General features: G+C 39.9%; 1 long non-coding RNA gene across 1 annotated transcript in view; it reads left to right on the plus strand.

The window, feature by feature from the left end:
• LOC135972380 (uncharacterized) overlaps positions 1 to 24,580 on the plus strand; it is a 166,916-nt gene that overhangs the window by 139,485 nt on the left and 2,851 nt on the right. The window contains exon 3 of the long non-coding RNA XR_010588811.1: positions 19,536 to 19,599. This is a non-coding gene — a long non-coding RNA (uncharacterized LOC135972380). The remainder of the gene's footprint in view (positions 1 to 19,535; positions 19,600 to 24,580) is intronic.

A 24,580-nucleotide genomic window follows, 5' to 3' on the forward strand; every position in this document is an offset into this window, starting at 1 on the left:
AGCAAGGTGGAGTTTAGGGAGAGGAGCTGTAGTGATAACCAAAGAGAAAAGACTTGTGTTAACGATTCCAATGTGTTTGGAGTGCTCAGTTAACTGAACTCAGAGCTTTTCCTGTGATACTGCTCTAGGTGTTCATCTGTACTAAGGGGTTGCGAATTAAGTGTGTGGAGTGAGTGAGCCACAAAAGCACGGGGACTGTATTATAGGGTAGGCATCATGGTTCAGATCCAGAAAGGCACTTGGTGCCTAAAACCCAGAATTTGGTGCCTACGCCTTAGGTTTAGGTGCCTGTGCCCCAATTTAGTCTCCACAGAGATCTATAAAACTCCTGCTGAGCCTTTAGGTGCCTAAACTCACTAGCTATCAAAATTTCAAGGTAGAAATTCCTTGGTGCCTGGTTCTGCCTCTGATGGTGTGTACTGCTGCCTCCCTCTAGTTGTCCAGCAGCTTATCTCCCACAGAAACTCCAGAGTGATTCATGAAGAGAGGGAAGATGGGAATTTGGTCATATAAATTGTGGGCGGAGCCCAATCTGGTAGGCATGCTCAAAGGTCGCCTAACAGATCAGATCCTTCAAAATCTGGGAGTCAGAGATGTGGTGTACACCTTTCAACTTTTAACCCGGTGGTTAGAGCAGTTGCTTGGGATGTAAGACCCACATTCAATTCTCCTCTCTCTTCCAAAGGGGGAGAAAGGATTTGAATAGGTGACCCTGTCCTCTGCCACACACAGCTGGCGAGGGGTTGTAGCTCCTCCCAGGGCCAGTTGTCATACCTTCCGCTGTTAGATGCATGTAAACTGACCAGGAACTTCTCAAGGTCTTCTGCACACCTGTTTCCCTTGCTAGCCTGGCTGCCTCTCCAAAACAGTAATACACAACTGCTTACCCTAAGACTTGTGCTTTGGAGATTCAAGTGCTTATTTACAATGTGAAGCTGTATAGTGTTCCTGCAAAACTGCAGTCTTGTTTCCCTTTACAGGAAACTTCCCTTTCATGATTCTTGCCAACACTAGACTGACCTCCCAGATGGGACAGCATGGCTGGTTAGGGAAACGGGAAAAGTTGCAGAAAAATCAAATTAAAACCTCTTTTCTGCATGTTTTCATGTCAGAATGTGAAGCTGTGGGCTACTGCTCAGAGCCCAGGAGCTTGGGGATGCCTCAGTTGCAGGATGACCCCTCCCACCTTTGTTTCAAAGCATACCAGTCTGCTCTGTTTGTGGCCTGCATGAGGTCAGTTCCCAGTGGGAAGTCCACTCTGAATTTGGCATTTGTTTGTTTTTTATTTCTCGGGTACCTACATACAGGGCTGGAACAACCCAATCAGTAATCACTCAAGGAGGTTGGTTGGAAAGAAGGCACAACTCTTGTATTAACTGCATAAGTACTCAACTCAGACCAAGTATATTCAGGCTTCTGGAAATACTTTGTTCATCATAGGCATGCTCAGAGTCTCAGCAACTATTAGCAATGTCACTGTATATAATACAGGAACATGGGGTAGGATCCACGAAGGGACTTAAATGTTGCAATGCTGAGCATCACTTTTAGATGCCCAACTTTTAGATGCCCATAAAAATCACAGGAACAACACTGGCATCCACAAAGCCTGAGTTAGGTGCTCAGACTCACTATACAATGAGTGAGAAAAGAGAGGCACCTGAGAATGCAATCCACAATGCCAGCATGCTAGTTAGGGAGCTGCCAAAGCTAGCCAATGGGAGATACTTACCAAAGTCGTGTGTGTGCCTCCCTTAGAGATAAACGCATATCACTGCTTGGTGATTTACGAAGGGGAACCAACCATTATTGGCACCTTAGTAGTTTCTTGCAGGAATGAGTTAGGCATCTGCCTTGCTCCACAGACAATGACAGGAAGAAGAGATGGTGATGCTACTGCCCACTTACAATTTTTATCCCAGTGGTTAGAGCACTCACCTCAGATATAAGAGACCCAAGTTCAGTTCCCCTGAGTTCTCTAAACATTGCACTATGGGATATTTTGATGTGGTTCCCCTTCATCTCTCCTGTTGAAGCTGTTCCATTTTGGATGAATAATGAAAGAGGGATTGGAGCAGGGGGGGACTGAACCTGGGGATATTAGAGAGCCTCTCGAAAACTTTTCTCTCTGATCAAAAGATGTTGGTCCAATAAATGATATCACCTCACCCACCTTGCCTCTCTGATATCCTAAGATCAACATAGCTACAACAATACTGCGTATTCAAGTATTTTTCCATAGTGGAATAATAACTGGACCAAGAAAGACTCTGTAACCCAGTGGTTAGGGAACCCATCAGGAAGGAGGAGACCCCAGGTCCCGTCCCCCCTGCTCTTTCAGAACTCTATGTAGACACACAAGCTTGTCTCACCCATCAACAGAAGTTGATCCAATAAAAGATATTTCTTCACCCACCTTGCCTTTCAAATACTTGAATAGTCATTGAGAGAGAGAGTGTAGTCCAGTAGTTAGGGCACACATCTCAGAGGGAGAGACCCAGGGTCCAATCCCCCTGCTCTAATTACCCTCTAATTATTAATCAACAGTGGAATAGATGCAACAGGAGAGACTGAGGGAACCTCTCATCAAAGTATTTCAGAGGTCAATGGTCAGGTGCTGGAAAAGGAAATGGTTTGGAAAGGTGTGTTGGAGGTGGACCTCCAGAGCAGGCTGAAGAGAGCAGATGTGTTAAAAGAATGCATTGAACTGTGGTGATGTGACACTGATGGGTTTAACTATTTAAGTTGGTGCTCAAAATTTTAAACCCTCTGGGTGTTTATTAGTATGTTCTCACTCTGCACATATCTCTATACTTTAGCAGCTTGTAGCTCTGTGGAAAGCTGTATACAATTCTATGCACTTAGTTGGAAAGGTACCAAACTGATGTTCCAATGATTTTTTTTTTTAAATCATAAGGGCTGCAAAACATTTAGTAGAACTTGAAGTTATTTTGTTATTAGCAGGAACCAAAAATATTTGAAGAAAAAAAACAGTTTGTGCAGGTGGGAAACAGGCTTTTTATGTATTATCATTTTTTTTTTAAATCCATGAGTGACAAACAAGTAGTCATACTGTACCTGATTGTTTGGAGCTTTTATACAAAGCTATCACATCATGAATTCTATTGCCTAGAATTAAGTTAAGATGTTTCTCTAATGCACCAGGCTTTCAGAGAATAGTCTTAGATGGATTGAAATGGAGCCATAATGGTTTTTGAAGTTAATGTTTGCTGTGGGAAAATTGTTTTATCTCAGTTGGCTGACCTAGGTTACAGATACAACACTTCAGCATTTTACATCCACAGCTGCTTCCCAAGTAGAAAGATTAAACTAGCTGAAGAGTCTTTCAGATGATTCTTTCAGGTGTCATTTTGTGAAGTCAGCTCTAAAGTTTAGCGGATCATTTGAGTTGCTGTAACAAGCAAAAGCATTTTCAATAAGGTCTTCCAGCCCACTGTGAATTTAGCAGTAGACTATTTGAGTTCTGCTGATTAAACTAAATAAGGATGTCTCAATTGTAAGAGAGCTCCAGCTATTATGAAGATTTTATGATAGTGGATGCCCTACAGCATTGCAGGTCCTCTTTGCTAGCTCATTTGTCTCAAACAGGAGTTTTGCAAGGGAGGTCCGCAGGTGAAGGAGGAGCACCCCAACATGATCCTTGGGGTGAGTTTGTTGTCTGTTAATTTGTTTGTTGTTGTGTGCTTGCTTGTTTGCTTGCCATGTGCCTCCATGACTGAATTTTATTGTGTGCTTGGGGGGCTGTATGCTGAGCCTAGTGGCATGCTAGGCAAGGCTGAGATCTTCCTAATAAGGCTCTACCCTGCAATCCTTTGAGCCCCAATCCCTTTAGAATCCCTTGACAAGAGGCTGGAGTTAATGGGGGGAGGGATAGCTCAGTGGTTTGAGCATTGGTTCACTAAACCCAGGGTTGTGAGTTCAATCCTTGAGGGGACCGCTTGGGGTTCTTGCGCAAAATCAGTAGTTAGTCCTGCTAGTGAAGGCGGGGGGCTGGACTTGATGACCTTTCAAGGTCCCTTCCAGTTCTAGGAGATAAAAATTAATGGAGATATCCTTTTTTTAAAAAAACAACAACAACAGGGGTTTAAAAAGCCAGCTCCTAAGCAACCAGAGGAGCAGCAAACAGGGAGTGTTGCAAGGGAGATTAGAGAGGGAGCACGAGAACCAAACACATCTAATAAACATTCTCTCAACTTAGGCCAATATCGTCCCCCAGGGAAAAAAAACACAACAAACAAAACAAATACAAATAATAATATAGGCAGAAGTCCATCATCAGAATGGGGGCTATTCAGTTTATTGTACTGAATATAGCATGGATGATTACCTGCCTCAGGGACAGGTAGCATATGTGTGCATTCGGTGCAAGCAACTTATGGGATTCGGAGACCAAGTATAGGCTCTTGAGACCAGAATGGCTGAACTGGAAGAGTTAAGGGCAATAGAGAGCTACATAGACAAGACTTTCCAGTACATAGTAGAGCAGTCTGACCTCCAGCCTGACAGCCACTGTGCTGCTGAGGAGGATGAATGTCTCGGGGAAGGAGAACAACAAGCTGAGTGGAGGGTGTGACTTTGCACTCCATATGCTTTATGGGAATATCCTTAGGAATATGACATAGCTGGAATATGCTTTACACTAAATACCCCTTGTATGGTATCATTAGAAAGCTTGTTATCTACTGAGTGTGTTCATCTTATTTGTTTGCATGTATTATTTCTATGTCTGGAGTTAGGAGAGTAAGATATAAACTTGTATTACTAAACATTAAGTGGAAGCCATTAAGGGTGCCTCAGAATCAGTGAACTGTAAATGGCTCTGTTTACTTGCAAACCTTCCTGTGTACCTGTGGGCCAGCCCAGGAAGAATGGAGGCTGGGGTCTCACAGGACATGTGACCATGTCACATGATGCTGGAATCCATCTTAAATCTGGTACTTTTCCATTTAGAAGGAGGGTTGGGGACCCAGAGAGACAAAAGAGTCCCCCTGGGGGGTCAAAGCTATAAAAGAGGAACAAGACAAAGGGGGCTGCCAGTCATGAGAAAATGCCTAGTTACAATCTGAGATGGCTGCTGGAACTAACAAGGACTGTACCAGGGGAAAGAATTGGGCCCAGATTAGAAAGGAGTCTAGACTGTGAAAGAAGTTTATTAGAACATCTCTGAGGGTGAGATATTACCGGTAATCATTTTTTTTTAATGTATTAGGCTTAGACTTGCATGTTTTTTGCTTTATTTTGCTTGGTAATTTACTTTGTTCTGACTGTTATTACTTGGAACCACTTAAATCCTAATTTTTATACTTAATAAAATCACTTTTGTTTATTAGTAAACCCAGAGTAAATGACTAATACCTGGGGGAGCAAACAGCTGTGCATATCTCTCTATCAGTGTTATAGAGGGTGGACAATTTGAGTTTACCCTGTATAAGCTTTATACAGAGTAAAATGGATTTATTTGGGTTTGGATCCCATTGGGAACTGGGTGTTTGGCTGTTGGAGAAAGATGACCTGCTGAGCAGTTTCTGGTTAAAGTCTGCAGCTTTGGGGTCGTGGCCTGGACTCTGGGTCTGTGTTGCATCAGGCTAGTGTGTCTGGCTCAACAAGACAGGGTTCTGGAAGTCCCAAGCTGGCAGGGAAAATGGGCTCAGATGTAATCTCAGCACATCAGGTGACAGTCCCAAGGGGATCTCTGTGACCAAACCCATCACAGAGGGAAATGATCCCATGGTTGGGGCCCTCCTTCCAGATGATGTCATGATATCCTTTCACATTGAGGATGTGGTCTCCAGAAGGGAACCCCCATTATTAGGAAGAGAAAGGTAATAGTAATGGGGGATTTGATTATTAGAAATATAGATAGGTTTGTAATAACTGAGAGAACCTTATGGTGAATTGCCTGTAGGGTGCGAAGGTTGTGGACCTTTCAAAACATCTAGACAGACTTATGTACAGTTTTGGGGAGGAGGCCATGGTCATGGTAGATACCAATGACATAGGGAAGGATAGGACAGAGATCCTGGAGGCTAAATTTAGGCTACTGGGTAAGAGATTAAAATCCAGGACCTCCATGGTATCATTCTTTGAAATAGTTCCGGTTCCACAGGCAAAACTCCCGGGTCTCAACTTGTGGATGAGATGATGGTGTTCAGAGGAGGGTTTTAGGTTTATTAGGAATTGGGGAACCTTTTGGAAAGGAGGAGCCTATTCTGGAAGGATGGGCTCCTCCTAAACTGAAACAGAGACAGATTGCTGGCATGTAAAATTAAAGACATCATAGAGAGACCTTAAACTAAGGGCTAGGGGAAAGCTGACAGGTGTGGCGGAGCACACATTTCAGACAGAGATGTGCCTGGGGGAGGATTTATTAAATGGGATAATCTATAGCCTATTAAAGAGGAGAGAATAGAAATTGATGAAGTATAGGCAGGAACTGAAGAGAATCAGTCAAACAAAAAAGAGTCCCATTCAATTACATCACATGAAGGCAGACAACTAAATATTGACAAAATGTATAAATGTTTGTATATAAATGCTAGAATCTAAATACTAAGATGGATGAAATTGAGTACCAGGATTAAATGAGGATATTGATACAATAGGCATTACAGAAACTCGATGGAACAGTGATAATCAAGGAGAAAAGGTAATACCAGGTATCCTGGTTTTGCAATATATGCCTTTATAAAATAAAAACTATATATTTTATGAATTTTGAAATGTACATATTTCCATGGCAAACAGTTTGGAAAGTAAAACATTAGTTATTTCACAGAGCTCTAGTAATAAGGGAACTGCTCTGAACAGAAGCATATTTGAAGAGGACCAATTCTGTTCAGATATTCTTTTTTGTGCGTGATCTAGTACAGTATATAGGATCCAATCCTGCATGGGAGTAACTCATTCAAATCAGTGGAGTCCCATTGACTTTACGATTTGCATGTGTAAATGTAATTACATGCAGAAGTGTCTGCAGAATTGGGTTCTAAAAATTGTCTGTCTATAACAATCCACAGTATACATTCTCAGTCAAATTTTCTAGTAAAACCAAGTGCATTTTTTGACAGTGAGACTTTCGTATCTTTCAGCAAACTATGCTTTCAGTAAGTGCAAAGATATGCATGACCAACGGCCTGGTCTGTGAGCTGCCAAGCGCCCACAAATACCATTGCTGTCACTGGGAGCTGAGAGTATGCACTTAGCACTTTGCAGGATCAGGACTCTTCATTGCTTTACATCACTCACTTAGGAGGAAGTGGTAGAATATTAGAGAATGGGAGAGTTGGATCTAATAAAGAGAGGCTCAATTTGTCCTCCTGATTACACCAGTTCAAGTCCACAGACTTAAATAGAGGAGTGAGAGGAGAATTTGGCCCATGGTGGAAGACTTCTTAGCAGATAGTTTTAACTAGGCACAACTGCAAAGCCAGCCAGGATGTGAGCAGCTTCACGTCAGCAGCAGTGGCTACTCTATAGCCTGGTAGGAAAATTCATTTTCCTCAGGCTCCAGGTGAGACATTTAAGGGCCATTCCTGCAACATGCCAAGCACTTCTGAGTAATACTGAGTGCCCTCATCTCGCATTGTAGGATCCAGCTCCAATTTCACAGCCCAGTGTTTCAGCTGTGAGCAGGGTGGGAGGATTTGTGCCTTAAAATAAAAGAACATACAAGGAAAAGTGATATCTGATACATCATTTCCCACCTATACTTAGACTGTGAAATATATAACAGTGGTAACTGTAGACAAAATTCCTCTCTAATACAGTCATGAGCAGATTGTAGAATACATTTTTCAGAAATGCCATGAAATCCTTTTAAATAAATGTGTATGAAAAATAATACACGGGGGAAAGAGAAATGTGAAGATAAAAATTAATGAAACAGTTGTTCGTCTCCACTCTACATATTGTCTCTTATTTGATACTTAGTTTTTAATCTTGTCCAGGCAGGGGCTGTCTTTTTGCTGTGTGCTTGTAAGAAACCTAGTACTACGGGCCCCTGCTAGAGTCTCTAGGCACTACTAGAATACAAATAATACTGTTTTTTCGAAGGTGGGACCAAACTATTGCATGCACCCTGCCTATTACCTTCAGGCTTGGGCTTTCTCCTGTGTCATTAAGGCTCTGTGGACTTTTTGGGAAACGTAAAACCTAAGATTGGAGAAACTCTGCAGCAGCTGCTGGGTATAGCATGCTACTCTCATAATCCCACAAATTACTAGGTAAATCAAGATGGAAGTTAGTGATACTCCTAGAAGCAAGTGGTATTAGTCCTTTTCTATGTGTGAAAGTTACAGTGGCTTAATTTAAATAGTTTTTTTTTATCTGCTTTAGTTACATCAGTACAAATCCCTGATAGGGAACTATTTTGGTGAAAAAGAATATTATGTCAAGTCAGTTTAACCCAACTCCTAATTGACTTAAGCAAAACCAAAATAATGCTGGTTTAAACTGAAATAAGAGTGTTAAATAAGTTTGTATCAATTTGACTAAATTGGTTTAAAATCACATCTTTGGTTAAAATAGTGCAATTTAGTTATTTAGACAAGGCTTTAGCCTCCTGTCACACTATTTTCTATCAAATAGGCTTATAATGCTCTGATAAACACTTGTTCCAGAGGCAAATGAATAAAGAAAAGAAGAGCTAATCTGGGGCCAAGGGGAAAAATTAAAACAAAAACTATGCTCTGGTCCTTAAGAAAAAGAAAAAGGTTCAGTGAGAATTAAAGTAATTTAAAATACATTACACTTAGTCCAATAAAAATCTCACAGGATAAGGTATTACAGAATCTGAGCAATGAGACCTCCGTTACATCCTATACTTGAAACAGAAAGCATATTAACGACACTGATTAATCTAATCCAGTTTGATAGAGGATTGGGTTCTTTTGGTAAAATAAAGATACAGAATTTCCTGTAAGCTCCTTAACCTTAGTGCACAGGAAGTATTTTTTTTTCTTTTAAGATTTTTTCCTTTAGCTGGTATTTCCTTAAGAGGGCCCCATTGTATTGTTCACTAAGATATGACTTGCTGCAGAGAGAAAGAACCTTGTTGTTCTGGCATTGTAATCTTTTCAGAGATATTTATTTACAATAAGATCCCCTGTAGTCTCCCATCCACCCCATGCTATTCAGTGCATCTGTGTCAGACTGCTGTAGTGCATAGTTCCAGTGTGTGGTCTGTAATTATAGTACTGTAAAATGGAGGCCCACTGCAGTCCCAGTGCACTCAGTAGAAATCTGTGTTTTTGTTGTGGTGGTGTATCAATATTGAAAAGGAAATTTACAGTTATGTATATTGTTTTGAACAAAGAAAAAAATAATCAACCCACAAAACCAAGCAACTATTTATTTATTGTAGTCATTTTGAAGCACTAAAGTATGGTGGTTACTGTGTGTTGTGTGAAGAAGTACTTCCTTTTTTAAAAAAAAAAAATCCCCTGCCTATTAATTTCATCAGATGATCTGATAGTTCATGTGTTTCTATGCAAAGGGGTAATAACACTTCCCTGTTCACTTTCTCCACACATTCATGAATTTATAGACCACTGTCATATCCTCTATGCTGAACCGTCTTTTTAATCAAACCTCTTATGGAAGCTGTTCCATACCCCTAATAATTTTTGTTGCCCTTCTCTGTACCTTTTCCAATTGTAATATATATTTTTTTGAGATCGGGCTACCAGAACACACTATTCAAGATGTGGGCATATCATGGATTTATATAGTGGCATTATAGTGGCATTATCTATCCCTTGTCTAATGGTTCCTAACATTGTTACCTTCTTTGACTGCCACTGCACATTGAGTAGCTCTTTCGAGAGACCTATCCACAATTACTTCAAGATTTCTTTCTTGAGTGGTAACAGCTGATTTTAGACCAAATCATTTTCTATGTATAGATGGGATTATTTTTTCCAGGGTGCATTATTTTGAGATTATCAACATTGAATTTCATCTGCCATTTTTGTCACCCAGTTTTGTTAGATCCCTTTGTAATTCTTCACAGTCAGCTTTTGACTTAATTGTCTTCAGTAATTAAGTATAGTCTGCAATTTTTGCCACCTTGCAGTTTACCCCCTTTTCCAGATAATTTATGTATATGTTGAACAGCACAGGTCCCACCGTTGGGATACTCCACTATATTTCAGTCTCCATTATGAATACTGACCATTTATTCTTATCCTTTGACCATCTGACCCAGGAAAGGATCTTTCCTCTTATTCTATAATTGCTTAGTTTGCTTAAGAGCCTTTGGTGATGCAACTTGGCAAAAGCTTTCTGAAAGTCCAAGTACACTATATTGACTGGATCATCCTTGTTCACATGCATGTTAACATCTCAAAGAATTATAATAGATTAGTAAGGCATGATTTCCCTTTGCAAAAGCAGTTATACCCAGAATAAGCACGACAAACACAGCATGCCCTGCTTCTCAAAGTGAATCATGCATAATCAAAGATTAATAGTTGCACTAGATTTAGTAAATTGGATTTATTATGTAAATTGAAACCCTTGGGGACAGAACTGACAAATGCAACTACTTTTAATGAGCAACTTGAGTGGGATGAAACCACAGTTTTGGAGGTGACAAGTGTTATATTAACTGTCTCACCTGAGTTGTATATTACTGTATAATTTCTTGAAATAAATAGCACACTGTTCATATGTTCAAACTGCAAAAAATATGAAAATCCTTGGTTATTTCAGTCATCTTTAAGTATCCAAAGCCTTACTATGCTACCATATATATTTTTGTGACAATTGCAAATAAATGATGAAGTCCTTTGAAAGGATATTACTTCAGTAGAAACCAATTGTTTAGATGTTGTAATTTGTTTAGAAGTTATATTTGAACTCTGATTGTGGTCCCTCTCCCACCCCCCAAAACTATCTTTTGTTTGGTCCCTATCAAGTGCATTCACCTCTGCTCAGCCGCAAGTGAAGCTACTTTCTGTCCGATCTGCTCTAATGGACACACTTTGGCAAGTGTTTTTCAACAAGCTTGACCTTATTCCTTCAGAAATCACGCATTCTCTGAGGAAGGCTCTGGCCAGTAAATCAACTGCAGTGTTAATCAATAAAAGTAATCAGCCTCTGAGGATAACCTGTCTATTACAATATGTTAACAACAAAGTATTTGCTAGTCTTTAAAACATTGTTTAAAGAGTAAACAAAAGGACACTGCTCCAATTTTTCTCCTGCTTTGGCTTGGCAACATTTGAATTTTAAATGAAGATGAAGTTTAAATACCTATGAGTGTGTGCACATAAAAGAAAAGTACTGCAAGAAATGTATCAAATAAGAGCAAACTGATCAATAGATTCAATATTTTTGCTGTGCATCCTTGAGCAGATTTGCTGCATGATTCAGTTTCAAAATGTGTAATCATAAGAGATGTTGGCTGTATATCCAGAAAATGTATTCCTTATCCAAATAAGATTAGATGTATTTCTAACTGGTGTTCATTTAGGGGTATTTATGGTATTATTATAGTGAAACGTTTGTGACCCTGTTATTCAGTTTCTTTCATTGTAAGCCCCTACGCTGAGAATCTTTTAACTATGTGCTCAATTACTACTGTTAAACTGCATCTTGATATTATAAGATGGCTATTCAAGTATTTTATACAAGTGTAACGGCTTCAACAGCAGAGTTTAAGAGAAACACATCTGAGTACCCTATAACCCAGTACATAGGGTACTCTCCCTGGATGTGGGAGATCTAGAGTCAGGTCCCTGCTCCAGAGAGGGAACTCAAACTTGCATCTCCTACATCCCAGTGAGTGTCCTAATCACTGGACTGTTTGGTGCCAGGGGTCTGCTTCTGCCCCCTCCTCCTTGGCTTTTGTGAATCTGGAGCATCGTGTCCTTTGCTTTTGTTAAAAATGGCAGAGATATTTTTATCCAAAATATTTTTTTTCTTTTTTTGATTTGCCAAAAATTCTGAAAAAATTGATTTGTCTGACCTGAATTATTTTTTTTCAAATTCTTGGAACTGCCAGTGAACTGAAAAAACAGTTATTTCATCCAGTTCTTCTCATGACACAATGTAAGAACTAAGAACTCCAAGCTTTCAATTTACCTACAGATTACTCATGGATTCAACTAGGAATGGCAGGGAAAGTCTGAGATATTCTTCCAAGGTCTGCTCCCAAACCAAGGTCGGCCCACAAATAAGCTCTGCCCACTTAAAATGCCAAAATAAGAAACCACTTACCTAGATCGTGCAGGTGTTCAAAATGTGAACCAATGGTTATATCCCTGACCCCTCTCTCATGCTGATGTAGTGTGTCTCAAGGGTGGTTGCATTAAATTCCTCTCATCCCTATTTAGTTACTTAGGCTTCAATCCTGGGGGGAGCTGATTGCCTCTTGCAAGGAATAGTGGCCCTAATTCTGGCTGAAAATGATGTGAGTTGAGGGTGAACAATACTATGCCCAGCCCTGTAAGGTGCCCAGTTCTTTTCAGTTTCCACTGATGACAAAAGGAACTGAGGGCACAAAGCAACTCACTATGAGATGTCAAATATGAAACAAGTTCATTCTCAAATGTAACAAATATAGCAAATAATCTATTGATTGGCGAAAAAATGCATGGTGCTTCTTTCCCAAGTATCATCCATTTGTGGCACCAAAATGAGCTGTTACTCAAAGTAGTATGTGCAAGACATATTCAGATTGGGCTAGATAAATCCAGACTGGAATTAAGGTGTAAATTTTTAACTGAGAGTAAAAAGCAACAGAGGGTCCTGAGGCACCTTTAAGACTAAGAAGTATTGGAGCATAAGCTTTCGTGGGTAAAAACCTCACTTCTTCAGCTGCAAGTCAGAAGCTTGCATCTGAAGAAGTGAGGTTTTTACTCACGAAAGCTTATGCTCCAATACTTCTGTTAGTCTTAAAGGTGCCACAGGACCCTCTGTTGCTTTTTACAGATTCAGACTAACACAGGTACTCCTCTGATACTTAACTGAGAGTAATTAACAATTGGAACAATTTACAATGGGTCATGGTGGAGTCTCCATCACTGACAATATTTAAATGAAGATTGGATGTTGTTCTAAAAGATCTGCTCTAGGAATTATATTGGGGAAGTTCTATGGCCTGTGTTATACAGGAGGTCAGACTAGATGATCCTAAAGATTCCTTCTGGCCTTAGAATCTACAAATCTATGAAGAACTTCATATAAAAATGTATACATCCCACAGTGATTCCCCCCACCCACCCAAAGTGGGTTTTCTTTATTGTTTTGCCACTATGTTAAGTCTTCTGTAGTTGAGACTAAGATGAAAATCTTCCATTTTTGCTTGCCTGTAATGAAATGGTATAAAATGTCTATGTGCTTTTTGTAATGATTGCTGACATAATTAATCTAAATAAATGAATATATAAATTTAGTTTCTATGACCCATAAGTGGCAATGGAGGTCTGGCATAAAATACCATTTGGAGTATGTTAATGTTCCAAGGAGCAATTTTTCTGCATTGCAGCCAAGATCATAAATTATTTCTGCCACTTATCTGAGACCTGCCCTGCAAATCTGATAAGTGGATTTAGCCCTTAATACATCCTGTGGAGCATAAATATTGGAGGTCAGCCTTATCGGTGAACTTCCTTGGGTTTTTAATTATTTGTATTCCAATTTCTCTCTCTCTCTCTCACACGCACACAACGAAAGAAGAACAAACAAAATCAAATAAAATAGAAATAGCTATTTTATATACATATTGTGTATCCTTCAGTACGTGCTAACAGAGGGCTAGACTGTGACTTTAGACAAAGGCCTGAGCCAGGGATGATGTGCAAATTGTACCACTCAGGAGTGTAACAGTTTTAAGCGAGAGACTGAAAGAGCCCCACCCCAGAATACCCTATAGACCCATGGTTAGGCCCTCACTTGTAATTTGGGATATCCAAATTGAAATCCCTGCTTTTAATCAGTCAGAAGGGGAACTTGAATGTGGGTCTCCCACATCCCAGAGGAGTGCGCTAAGCACTGGCCTAGAGGGTCAGGTACCACCCTCCTGTGGTTTTGTTAATGGCATTTCCAAAATCCCCCCAAATTAAACATTTTGTTTGGCCAGTGAACAGACAAATTGATCATTTGCACAGCTCTAGTACTCATTCCATTATCCAAATACAGTTAATGCTACCCGGATTTCATACAGTTATGAAATGCTACCCTTACATATCAGGAATGATATTGCAGGGTTGGAAATACTGACTGGATGTTTGTGAAATGTCAATCTTGGTAATCCAGCTTCTAGAAATTTTATTCAGCCTGAAATCACGTTGGGACTAGGACCAAAGAATGTTAGTTCATCACACCAAGATAACAGCAGGTAGCAGGTTTCTGGACAGGTGCACATTTCTAATTAATCTATTTTGCTCCAGTGTGCAGAAAAAGTTACTATTTTAAAGGGTCACTTAAACCAAACAGACAAACAAAAACCCTCCTTCACCATTACTCTATCAGGCCACTTCTAAAAAGAGGCTAATAGTCTTGCTTCACACTCTACTGAAGTGATTATAAACTCCCATGTAGTAATAAGCATTTCATTTTACTCAAACGCTTGCTATATTGTAACACCCTGACCTTCAATAGTGTCATGCAATGTATGAGGTGCAATGAGTAATTATTATAATTACCTTTTCTGAAATCTTACTCTTATGGCCTACCTACTGAGCATTTGCTTTTATATATTTGAATGCACTCTTTTAAACTCTGGTAGTGTTTTTTTGTTTAAATGGCCCCAACAAATATCACTCATAATATCTTCAAAACATTAATTAGCACTAGTAATTACACAATAATTGAATATCAAATATTTCCATTGTGTAACTCCACAATTAGTGTTCCAGCAAACGCTAGCAACAACCTTTTCTACTTCCTTAGTTATTAGATTAGACTGGAGTAGAGCTCATTAGAGCTGGTCAGGAATTCTTGATTTTTTTCATGTTGGAAAATGCTGATATGTTGAAACCAAAACTTTTCACAGAGCCATATCAGTTTCAACAAAACTCTTGTTGAAGGTTTCTTGGGTCCAGGATGGAAGTTCTGGTTAAAACAAGAGACCAACCAGCCAACAATAGTCAGTTGGTTAGGGCACTCACTCACAACATGGGAGAGGAGGTTTAAGTCTCTACCCCACCTGGTTCAAACCAGGGACTTGAAGTTGAGTCTCGCATATCCCAGGGAATTGCCATAACCAGACTATTGCTGAATCCTTCTCTGGCTTTTTGTGAAAATTTTCAAAAGGCCTTGGTTTTGTCCCCATGCAGTATGAAACCAAATGCTGAAACGATGACATTTTTCATAAAATGGAATTCCCAGCTAGCCCTACTGCTGATGTGGTAACCTCTCCACAGTTACAGATAAAAATTACTTTTAAGCCTAATTTTTGACCATTCTAAAATTCTAAACAAACAAACAAAACACCCCAAACACCCCCCTCTCCACTGCAGATTTTAAATGTGTTAAGTATGTCTGTTTTTGTTTTGTTTTCCCTAAATTTGAGGTCATTTGAACAAATTTGGCAATAGATGTAAATGTTATCAACCTTTTTTTGGAGTGGAGGGGTTGTGACATTGAGGCCCTTGGCAAAGGGTTCGTTGTTCTTTGCAAACAACTCTCACCTCAGACTTGGCACACTCACTTACACAAAATACATGTCTTACAGGATATTTATCCAAGTAAAGTAACATGTAAGGCAGGGATCGGCAATCTTTGGCACATGGCCCGCCAGGGTAAGCACCCTGGCAGGCTGGGCCGGTTTGTTTACCTGCCGCATCCGCAGGTTTGGCCGATTGCAGCTCCCACTGGCCGTGGTTCGCCGTCCCAGGCCAATGGGGGCTGCAGAAAGTGGCGCTGGCCGATGGATGTGCTGGCCGCTGCTTCCCGCAGCCCCCATTGGCCTGGAGCAGCGAACCGCGGCCAGTGGAAGCCGCGATCGGCCGAACCTGCGGACGTGGCAGGTAAACAAACTGGCCTGGCCCACTAGGGTGCTTACCTTGGCGGGCCGCCTGCCAAAGGTTGCCAATCCCTGATGTAAGCTATCTACAGAGAGCTCATTAACTTGTCAAGATTCATAATCATTGTGAGATGTGTATACATGAAATCTTTCATGAGTAGTGCATTTATATTGAAAGTATGCTTTATGACTTTGAAGTAAAAATTAGTCACCAAGAGATAGTGTATTGGTGATGGCCCATTCAGGCAGGAGAGAATTATCACTCCATCCTGTATAGCTGGTGATGCAGGCTCAATTGTTAGTCTTGCACAATACTAATACTTTCACTGGAAAACCATCAGAGGCAACTGCAAACAATCAAACCCACTTGACATTAAAAAAGGAACTCTGCAACAAAACAGAGGTTCATCCCGTCTGTAAATAGAAACAAAAGGCTGTTTTCAGTTTAACAGAGAGGAGGGAGAAGCACTCTGTAACCATTCTCTGAGAAAACCCATTGTGGAGCGGGGGTGTTTTCATGAATGTTTGGCTCCTGGTTCCTGTGAAACTACTCATCTCTGAAACACGCTGAACTTTGGGAGCAGGGACTTAGTTTATTAGATAGGAAAGGAAATGACTGATATGTGTTAGACCCAGGTTCTCATTTAATGATTTTGTTTTGTATTCATGTGTTTCCATCACTTTCTCTTATTTCTAGTTATATCTTTACCCTTTCTTAAATCTACTTTTATTTTATTATAAGTGCTCACAAATGCGGTGTGATTTACGGGAGCATTGGTTTAAAGTAAAATTAGTAAACTGGGGTACACTGCACCTTCAGGAGCAGAGGATCTGGGATTTCTGTGAGTAGCCATATCAGAGGCTGACTATCACAGGCAGAATGATTCAAAGGGGCTCCAGGATTGGTGTGAATCTACTGTTAACCTGCAAGGCAAAGTTAGGGCTGGCATAGCCCAGAGGAAAGTGTTTGAGTGACTGAAAGGCTGGTGGTGGTAGGGAGTGACACCCAGACAGGCACACACAAGGCTCCATCATGCTGGAGGTAGGGGGTAACAAGGTGACTTATAGTCTTGGGTTTCCCAAGAACTATCACAGGGGTGTACTACATCTTATCAAAAACTGCCACAAAGTAGAAGTGATCAAAACCTGTCTAAATTTGGAATTTTCGAATGGGGAAAAAAAGGGACCATTTTTTCCTGAAAAAATTCACAAAAAGTCCTGTATTTTCAACAGCTCTACCCAAAAACTTTTAAGGAATTTTTAACGACCATAAACAATCCACATGAAAACAGGTCCTCTATGAATTTTTGATTTACAAACAATAGCATACTGAAAGCAGACGTTCTCCACTCTTCATTACAATTCCAGGTGTATATCAATGTGACAATTGTCACCACACACACAGTAGAGTATGTATTCATTCAAACTAGAACTGGTTGGAAAACATTTTTCTCCCAGCAGAAATTTTCCAGAAACATGGGAGGAAATGCTGGGGGTGTGTGTGTGTGTGTGGGGGGGGGGGGGGTTGAATTTTTTCCATGGACAATTTTGACTTTTTGATAAAAAAATCAAACATGAAACATTTTGAGCTGAAAACTTTGATTCATAAATACCACTAAGTGTCTCATGGGAGTTGTAGTTTGGGTGCCTCAAATCCCTTTTTACTCTATAGGATTGGTTCCCAAGTCAAACTGCATCACCCATGATGCACCATGGTTTCCCCTTTTGCTGACCCCTCAGGGTGCATCATAGGACTCTCTCTTGCTCCAGTGTGTAATGGGAGATGTAGTCTGTCTGGGAACACAGTTCATACAGAAAAATGGGGCCATGATGCACCATAGTATTTTTGAATAATTTTTTTCTGGGTTTTGGGTGAAAACTGAAAACTTTTCAGATTTTGGGTGTTTTTAGATGAGAAGTCAATTTTTTAAGCAGAAAAGTTACTTTTCATGAAAAATTGTGTCAATCTTTTTAAATAAAAAAAGTCTTAATGGAAAATTTTTGACCACTCCTAATACAAACCTCAGAGATCCTAGACTCTTGTCGGGGCTTCTTTGTTACTTCCTACATCATAATGCCTGCATAAATCCTGTCTATGGGCTTTCTCTGGCCTAGGCAGACCTTGCTAGCTGTGAAGGCAGAAAGGCTGCTTCTCCAGATTATCCACTATCTCCTCACTTCCACAGATTTCATATATTGATACTTTTTCCCAATCCCACATGAGCCTCCTTCAGATGCTTAAAATCTTCTGAAGCTCCTTGGTTCTTGCTGACCTACTAAGGACCACTGAAAGTGCTGTTGAAGTTGTAAGGTCTGGAGGGAAGCAAAACTGGAAGTGGAGAGTAGGAATCAATGCCTGGAGTCTGGGGGGCTGACTTGCAGAGGCCAGGGGCCAGGAAAATGCAAATATCTGAGTTCTTTGGGGCAGGAACCATCATTTTGTTATGTTGATGTGGTTCCTATGCCAAGCGCAGTGGGGCCTGAGTGCCACATGGTTCCATGCACTTCCCTTCCCATGCCCTTCTTGGTGCCAATACTCTGCAGAGTTTCCCAACTACCCTGGTCCAAATGAACTGTAGCGCTTTGTTGAGACTAAAGGTAAAGTTAAGAGGCAATTTTAGCAGGGTAAAGACAAACTTCTAAGAATGCTGTAGTTCTAAAATAACCAATTCTTGGAAACCCAGAAGAGTCAGAAATAATGTTGTGGGTTTCTTTTGTCTGAGAATTCATATATTAAGTGTGTGTTTATAACTGTGTTAGGGTGGATGATGTGTTTATTTTCTATTTTTATTTGCTTAACTGATTGATATGCCCCAACTGAGCTTCTGTGAAGGCTGAAATAAGGGTGTTTATATCGAGTTTTAAAATCTCTAACAACATTGTAAAAAAGCCGTAAAATGAGACTTCGTCAGCATACAAATCTATTTTGTGTTTTAATCCAGAAGACATTTTGATGCCGTTTACCAAAGTGCTTTTTCTCACATTTATTGCAAATAGCTCCATTGCCTAAGTGAACATGGGCGGTGGTTGTGGGGAAAACAGGGGGCAAGTGGAAAAATTGTCTCAGACACCCTAGACAAATTAAAAGGAGAGGATTAACAACCATTAATCAAAACATGCTCTTGAGGATGAACAGATAGGGCCAATATGTCCATAGAAAACTGATTTATCAAAAACAAACATTACCAAAATCTGTCTGGATCCAGAAGCTGATTAAAAAATGTAGAAAAAAGGACTTTGGAATTTGGCCAAGTATTGGACTTCAAAATAACCTGAAATAAATTTGAAACTTTAGGCATTAATATTCCCAAAAAGGTAAAAACAAATTATTGTTGGCTACATAAATGTAACTGGTAAAGAAATTTTTAAATTATTTGGGAATAAATATTGTGGAGAAACAAAAATCTTTTTAAAGCAAATTATCCTCCACACTGGAATAAAATATTAAGACTTGGAGGAATGGAACAAATATGAAATTTCTTGGCTAGGTAGGGTAACCTCATTAAAGATGTATGTCTTTCCAATGTTGTTGTTTTTGTTTCAGTGCATCCCTGTTGGTATCTCTGACATGACCATAAAAATTCCTATGGAAACATAAAACACAAAGGGTGAGTTCTACAGTTCTGTGTAAGCCTACAAAGTGGGGTGGACTAGTTTTCTCTATTTTGGTTTGTTACTATTATGCATCACAATTAAAAGATATGCTCAGTAGAGTTAACAATAGATCATCCAAACTCTGAGTAAAACTTGAACTAGACTGGAGCCCAAATAAAGCTATTTATATTAATTGTTGGGTTAAAAAGTATTTTAGGGCACCAAAAAAAAAAAAAAAAGACTACTTTGGACCTTTTTTAAAATTTCTGTTGCTGAGGCCCTCTTGTTTACCTTCTTTCATTAATAATCAGGAATTTATCCCTAGGAAATATGAAAGTGACTATTAATTGTAGGTAATAGCTAAGATTACTCAATTCAGACAGCTGTTCCTGGGTCCTAATATGAAATCATACCAAGAGAAATATAATAATGTCAATAATATAAAGACCCTATGTTTTCCATATTTATAAGTCAAACATTTTATTGTGAAATCAGGATATAAAACAGCTCTATCTAGACCTTTAACCATGTTTGAGGAGTTGATCCAGGAGCAAGCTGGAACAAAAATGTTTAATTTCTAAGATAGATACACACACCCATAATTTTGATTGAAAAAGACATAAGAAAAAGGGGATTTGGAGAAAGAAATTGATCTGGATTAGAGGGAAAAGGATTACCATCTTCAATTTGTGTAGATCAGAAGTAATTTTTTTTATAAATTACAGTATAGATGGCATTTGACTCCAGTTAAGTTCCATCGTGTTTTTGGTACTAGGGGGGTGCTCTGTTGGATGGGTTGCAAAAAAAGGGGAACATACTTGTACGTTTGGTAGTTGTGGTAGACGGTTTTGGGAGGAAATTATTAAAGAGATTGATTTTATGACAAAATCCCAGGTTCTCAGAGATCCCCTGACCCACTTATTTAATGTTCCAGAAAAGGATCTACAAATGACAAATTAATTACTTTTTAATGTTAGCAGAAAGACTTTCTATTACACATTATTGGAAAAATGTGTTTCCTCCTATGAAATTGTGGTAGAGTAAAACAGAGACTGTTCTTGTAATGGAAAAGCTTTCAGACCAAGTACTTACACAAGAGAAGCACCAAAAAAAAAAGAGGATAGGTATTCAGAAATTTGGTCACTCTTTTTAGTGTACTCCGGGGAGGACGACTCCCCAACCAGCAAGCAGGAATCTTTAGCCAGTTTCTTTGAATATAAACCTGATCCTGAATAAGTAATGTTAGATGTAGTATGTTAACTATTAATTGTAACTTTGCCTTAAGTTTTTTTTTTTTTTAAACCCTTAAGACAGTGATTAATCTCTGCATGTGTAATTGGGCCAATTTACAATGGCAACGTGTACAGTCCTCTAAGGCTATAGCCTATCTCTTGCACATTATAATTCACAGCACTCTTCCAAACATCTCAGCACATGAAATGTATCTGGGGAAAACCTCTAAATAATTTAAATCCCAGCCTGAGTTTGTGAAGCAGGATTTACTCATCTAATTCTCTTGGTTTTGTATTTGTTTGCTGAAAAGAAATGGAAACCAGTGGAAAACTTTAGCAAAATCTGAGACTTCAGCATTACATCTGTTTTATCAAAATCTGGTTTTGAAACATAAAGTGGGATAAATATTTGTTTTTGCTTGTGTGAATACTTGGGCAAATTTCAGGACATGTGTTTTTAATAATGCAACACATTAGTGCACACTTTAAGCCATCTAATATTTAACTGTCCCCAAAAAATAGCATTTGCACCCCTGCAGCCAGTGGTTTTTCTGGGTGCAAATGCTAATGCACATGTTAATCTATTGAAAGTTAAGGAATTCCTAGCTCTGCCATAGACCTCCAATGTTTTCCTGTGCCAGGATAAACATTTCAAAAACATCTATGTGATTTAGGAGCCTAAATCCCATTAAAGGCCAGTGGGATTAAGGCTTCTAAATAGATTAAGTGCTTTAGAAAATTTTACCCTTGATCATTGTGCCTCAGTTCTCCATCCATAAAAGGGGGATAATACTTCCTTTCTCTGACTGCCTTATCTATTCAGTTGTAAGCTTTTGGTGCAAGAACTGTCTTTTACTGTATGGATTGTGCAATGCCTAGCACAATGGGGCTCAAATCTCAGTTGAGATCTCAAAGTATTACTGTAATGCATAGAATAATAAGTGAATGCATAGGCGTCTGCAGGTTTATGAGTGTGTGTGCATAAATTAGTGTTTTCACACATAGAAGTTGGGGTCTAAAAATGTACCTCTCTATATTAGCCAGGTCAATCAACTCTGATAGACCAACATATATATTTAGGACATAACCTAGTTCCGTTGAAGTCAATGGCAAGTTGCATTGATTTCAAGGAACCAGTACATGGCCCATAATGAGAAATCCAAACTGTGGGACCCAGCCCAAGTATTTCAGCTGGGTACTGAGGAAATCTATGGGAGAAAACAATGAGGGGTTTTCCCTTCTGAGGCCTGAATCGTAGCAAAATTGATCTGAGGAGGCTACTCTAATTGTCTCTAACAACTTTTTTGAGCCTCACCTCTGAGCAGTTGCACAGCAAACCCCCATCAAATGTGACTGTACTCCACATATGTATCCCCTGCACAAATCTTCACCTGAGTCCTAGATCCTTGTGTGAAATTGGACAATATTAATTCCACTAGCAGGGGGACTCCGTACTCATGAATGTAAGTGAAGGATTTGCTAGTAGGTGAAATCTCCATACCCCTTTGGCCTGGCAATGGAAAAAAAATGGAGTGGAATTTTATTACTTTTTAAATTATTGTGAGTGTTTCCTCTAGATTCCCCCCCCCCCAACACACACACACACACACTCCTGAAGCTTCTATTTCTCATTCCTTCTCTTTCTTATCTCTCATGAGAGAGCTTTAGAAGTTTGCCCATCTCTCTCTTGTACAGAACTTGAACAAAACAAGGATGATTTCATTTTGTAAAACTAAAGCCAGAGGTGGCACAAATCCAGGTTACAATTCTACCTGACAGAGGTTGGGGGTCAAGGGATGTGTAGATAAATGGTTCAAATTTTGGCCCATTTATCTTTTACAATTTCTATGGAATAAACCTTTGCAGTAAATGTCAATATCATATATCCCAGCGGTTCTCAAACTTCATTGCACTGCAATCCTCTTCTGACAATAAAAATTACTACATGACCCCAGGAGAGGGACCAAAGCCTGAGTCACCCAATCCCTGCCACTCCAGGCTGGAGGCCGAAGCCCAAGCCTCACTATCCCACGGCCAGGGGGGAGCGATGGGGAAATCCGAAGCCCAGGGTTTTCAGTCCCAGGTAGGGGGCCTGTAACTTGAGTCCCACTGTCCAGGACTGAAGCCCTTGAGCTTCGGTGCCAACTGCGGGCGGTGGGGCTCAGGCTTTGGCGCCGGCCCCAGGCCCCAGCAAGTCTAACGTTAGTCTTGGTGACCGCATTAAAATGGGGTTGCAATCCACTTTGGGGTCCCAACTCACAGTTTGAGAGCTGCTGATATATATTTATAAGTGAACAAGAATAATCTCTGAAAGATTTCAATAGGGCCAAAGGTTTACTTTGTATTTATAACAAGGAGCAACTGAAAACACAGTGGAAAGGTACTATGCATGCACAGGCAAAAGCAAAATCTACTCTCAGCTCCCTTGAAATTCTTCAGTAATTCCAATAGAATGCTGAGGTCTTCTGAAGAAATCCTTGCCACTTTCTATTTTCTGAATCAGTGCCTTTCTTGCTCTCCCACAGTGCTTTACAAAGGAATAAGTTACAAACTAACAGTGACTGTAGGGAAAAGTGGCAGCTCACACACAGCCTTGGAAAATAGAACCTGTTTTACTGAGAAGGGGAAATGTCAAGAAACTGGGGTTATCTCCAAGCATTTTTAAAGAGTACTATGAATTCTTTAACTTCAACCTTGACAGCCTTCAGAGACAAGGAAAATGGACAGCTTTAAAGTCTTATCTTTTTTTTTTTTTTTTTTTGCCTGTTTCAGTTGTCAGTATTATATGCCTTAAGAATATATAAGGATAAAATATTTTAGACATGTCCAAAGTATGTCTTTCTTTTCATAGGAAAAGATTCTCCCTGCCCCTTGCCTTGGCATGCAGAGTGCAGCTGGAGGATTCTTGGAGCTTGCCTTCTTCCCCTCCCGCACATGCCCTCCTCCCTCCAAAGGCCAGGGACTTTTGAAAGGGGAGTGCAGGGACTGATCCTATGTGTTCATATATGGACCAAATTGCCCTCCTGTGGGAGAGTGTTGTGTTTTTTGCTCTTTACGAAGAAACCGCACAGGCACAGTTGGGTCCCCAAATTACCATATTTACTAAATATACAGAAACAATGCATGGCCTACCTATATGCTACTGCTGCTCTGACTGTTTTCTGATAGCTTTTAAAACATAGAATCCAGTGAGCACCACTGGGGGGCTCACAAACTCTTTAAAGGGATGCTACCCATTCCTGTGTTCAACAAAAGGGGCAGATTGCTGCTTTACTACATTATATTTTGTGCAAATGTCAGAACATTAAGGATTCCTGTTTGGCTAATAAGGTTAGAAAAACTGTACAACAAGGAAATGCAAAGTCTGCAAAACAAAATGGGTATGATTTACAATTAATACATACAATTGGTGTCTTGGTTTGGTGTAATTGTACCCTCCATCTTTGAAGTAAACCCTGATGTAAAGTCACCATTGGAGATGATCTAATAGGTATTTTAAAGTGTATTAATTAAGGGTGAAGATCACCCCTGTGCAGAAGGTCTATCTAGGGCCTAAGTCACCACTTAAGTCCCAAAGCTGTAAGGGGTGAATTTCACCCTTAGTGCCCATTTCTATTCCCATTGCCATAAATAGTCCTTTTGCCACTGACTTCAGTGGGAGTAAGCTTGAGTCCTTATAGCACCAAGTGCTCCCTGTTCAGGCAGATCTTCAAGCGGTGGCCACCAGTTTCACAGGTACAAATAAATAAAGGCACAATTAAGG

This window comes from Chrysemys picta, chromosome 6 (genome assembly GCF_011386835.1).
Source record: "Chrysemys picta bellii isolate R12L10 chromosome 6, ASM1138683v2, whole genome shotgun sequence".
NCBI classification, from domain to species: domain Eukaryota; kingdom Metazoa; phylum Chordata; order Testudines; family Emydidae; genus Chrysemys; species Chrysemys picta.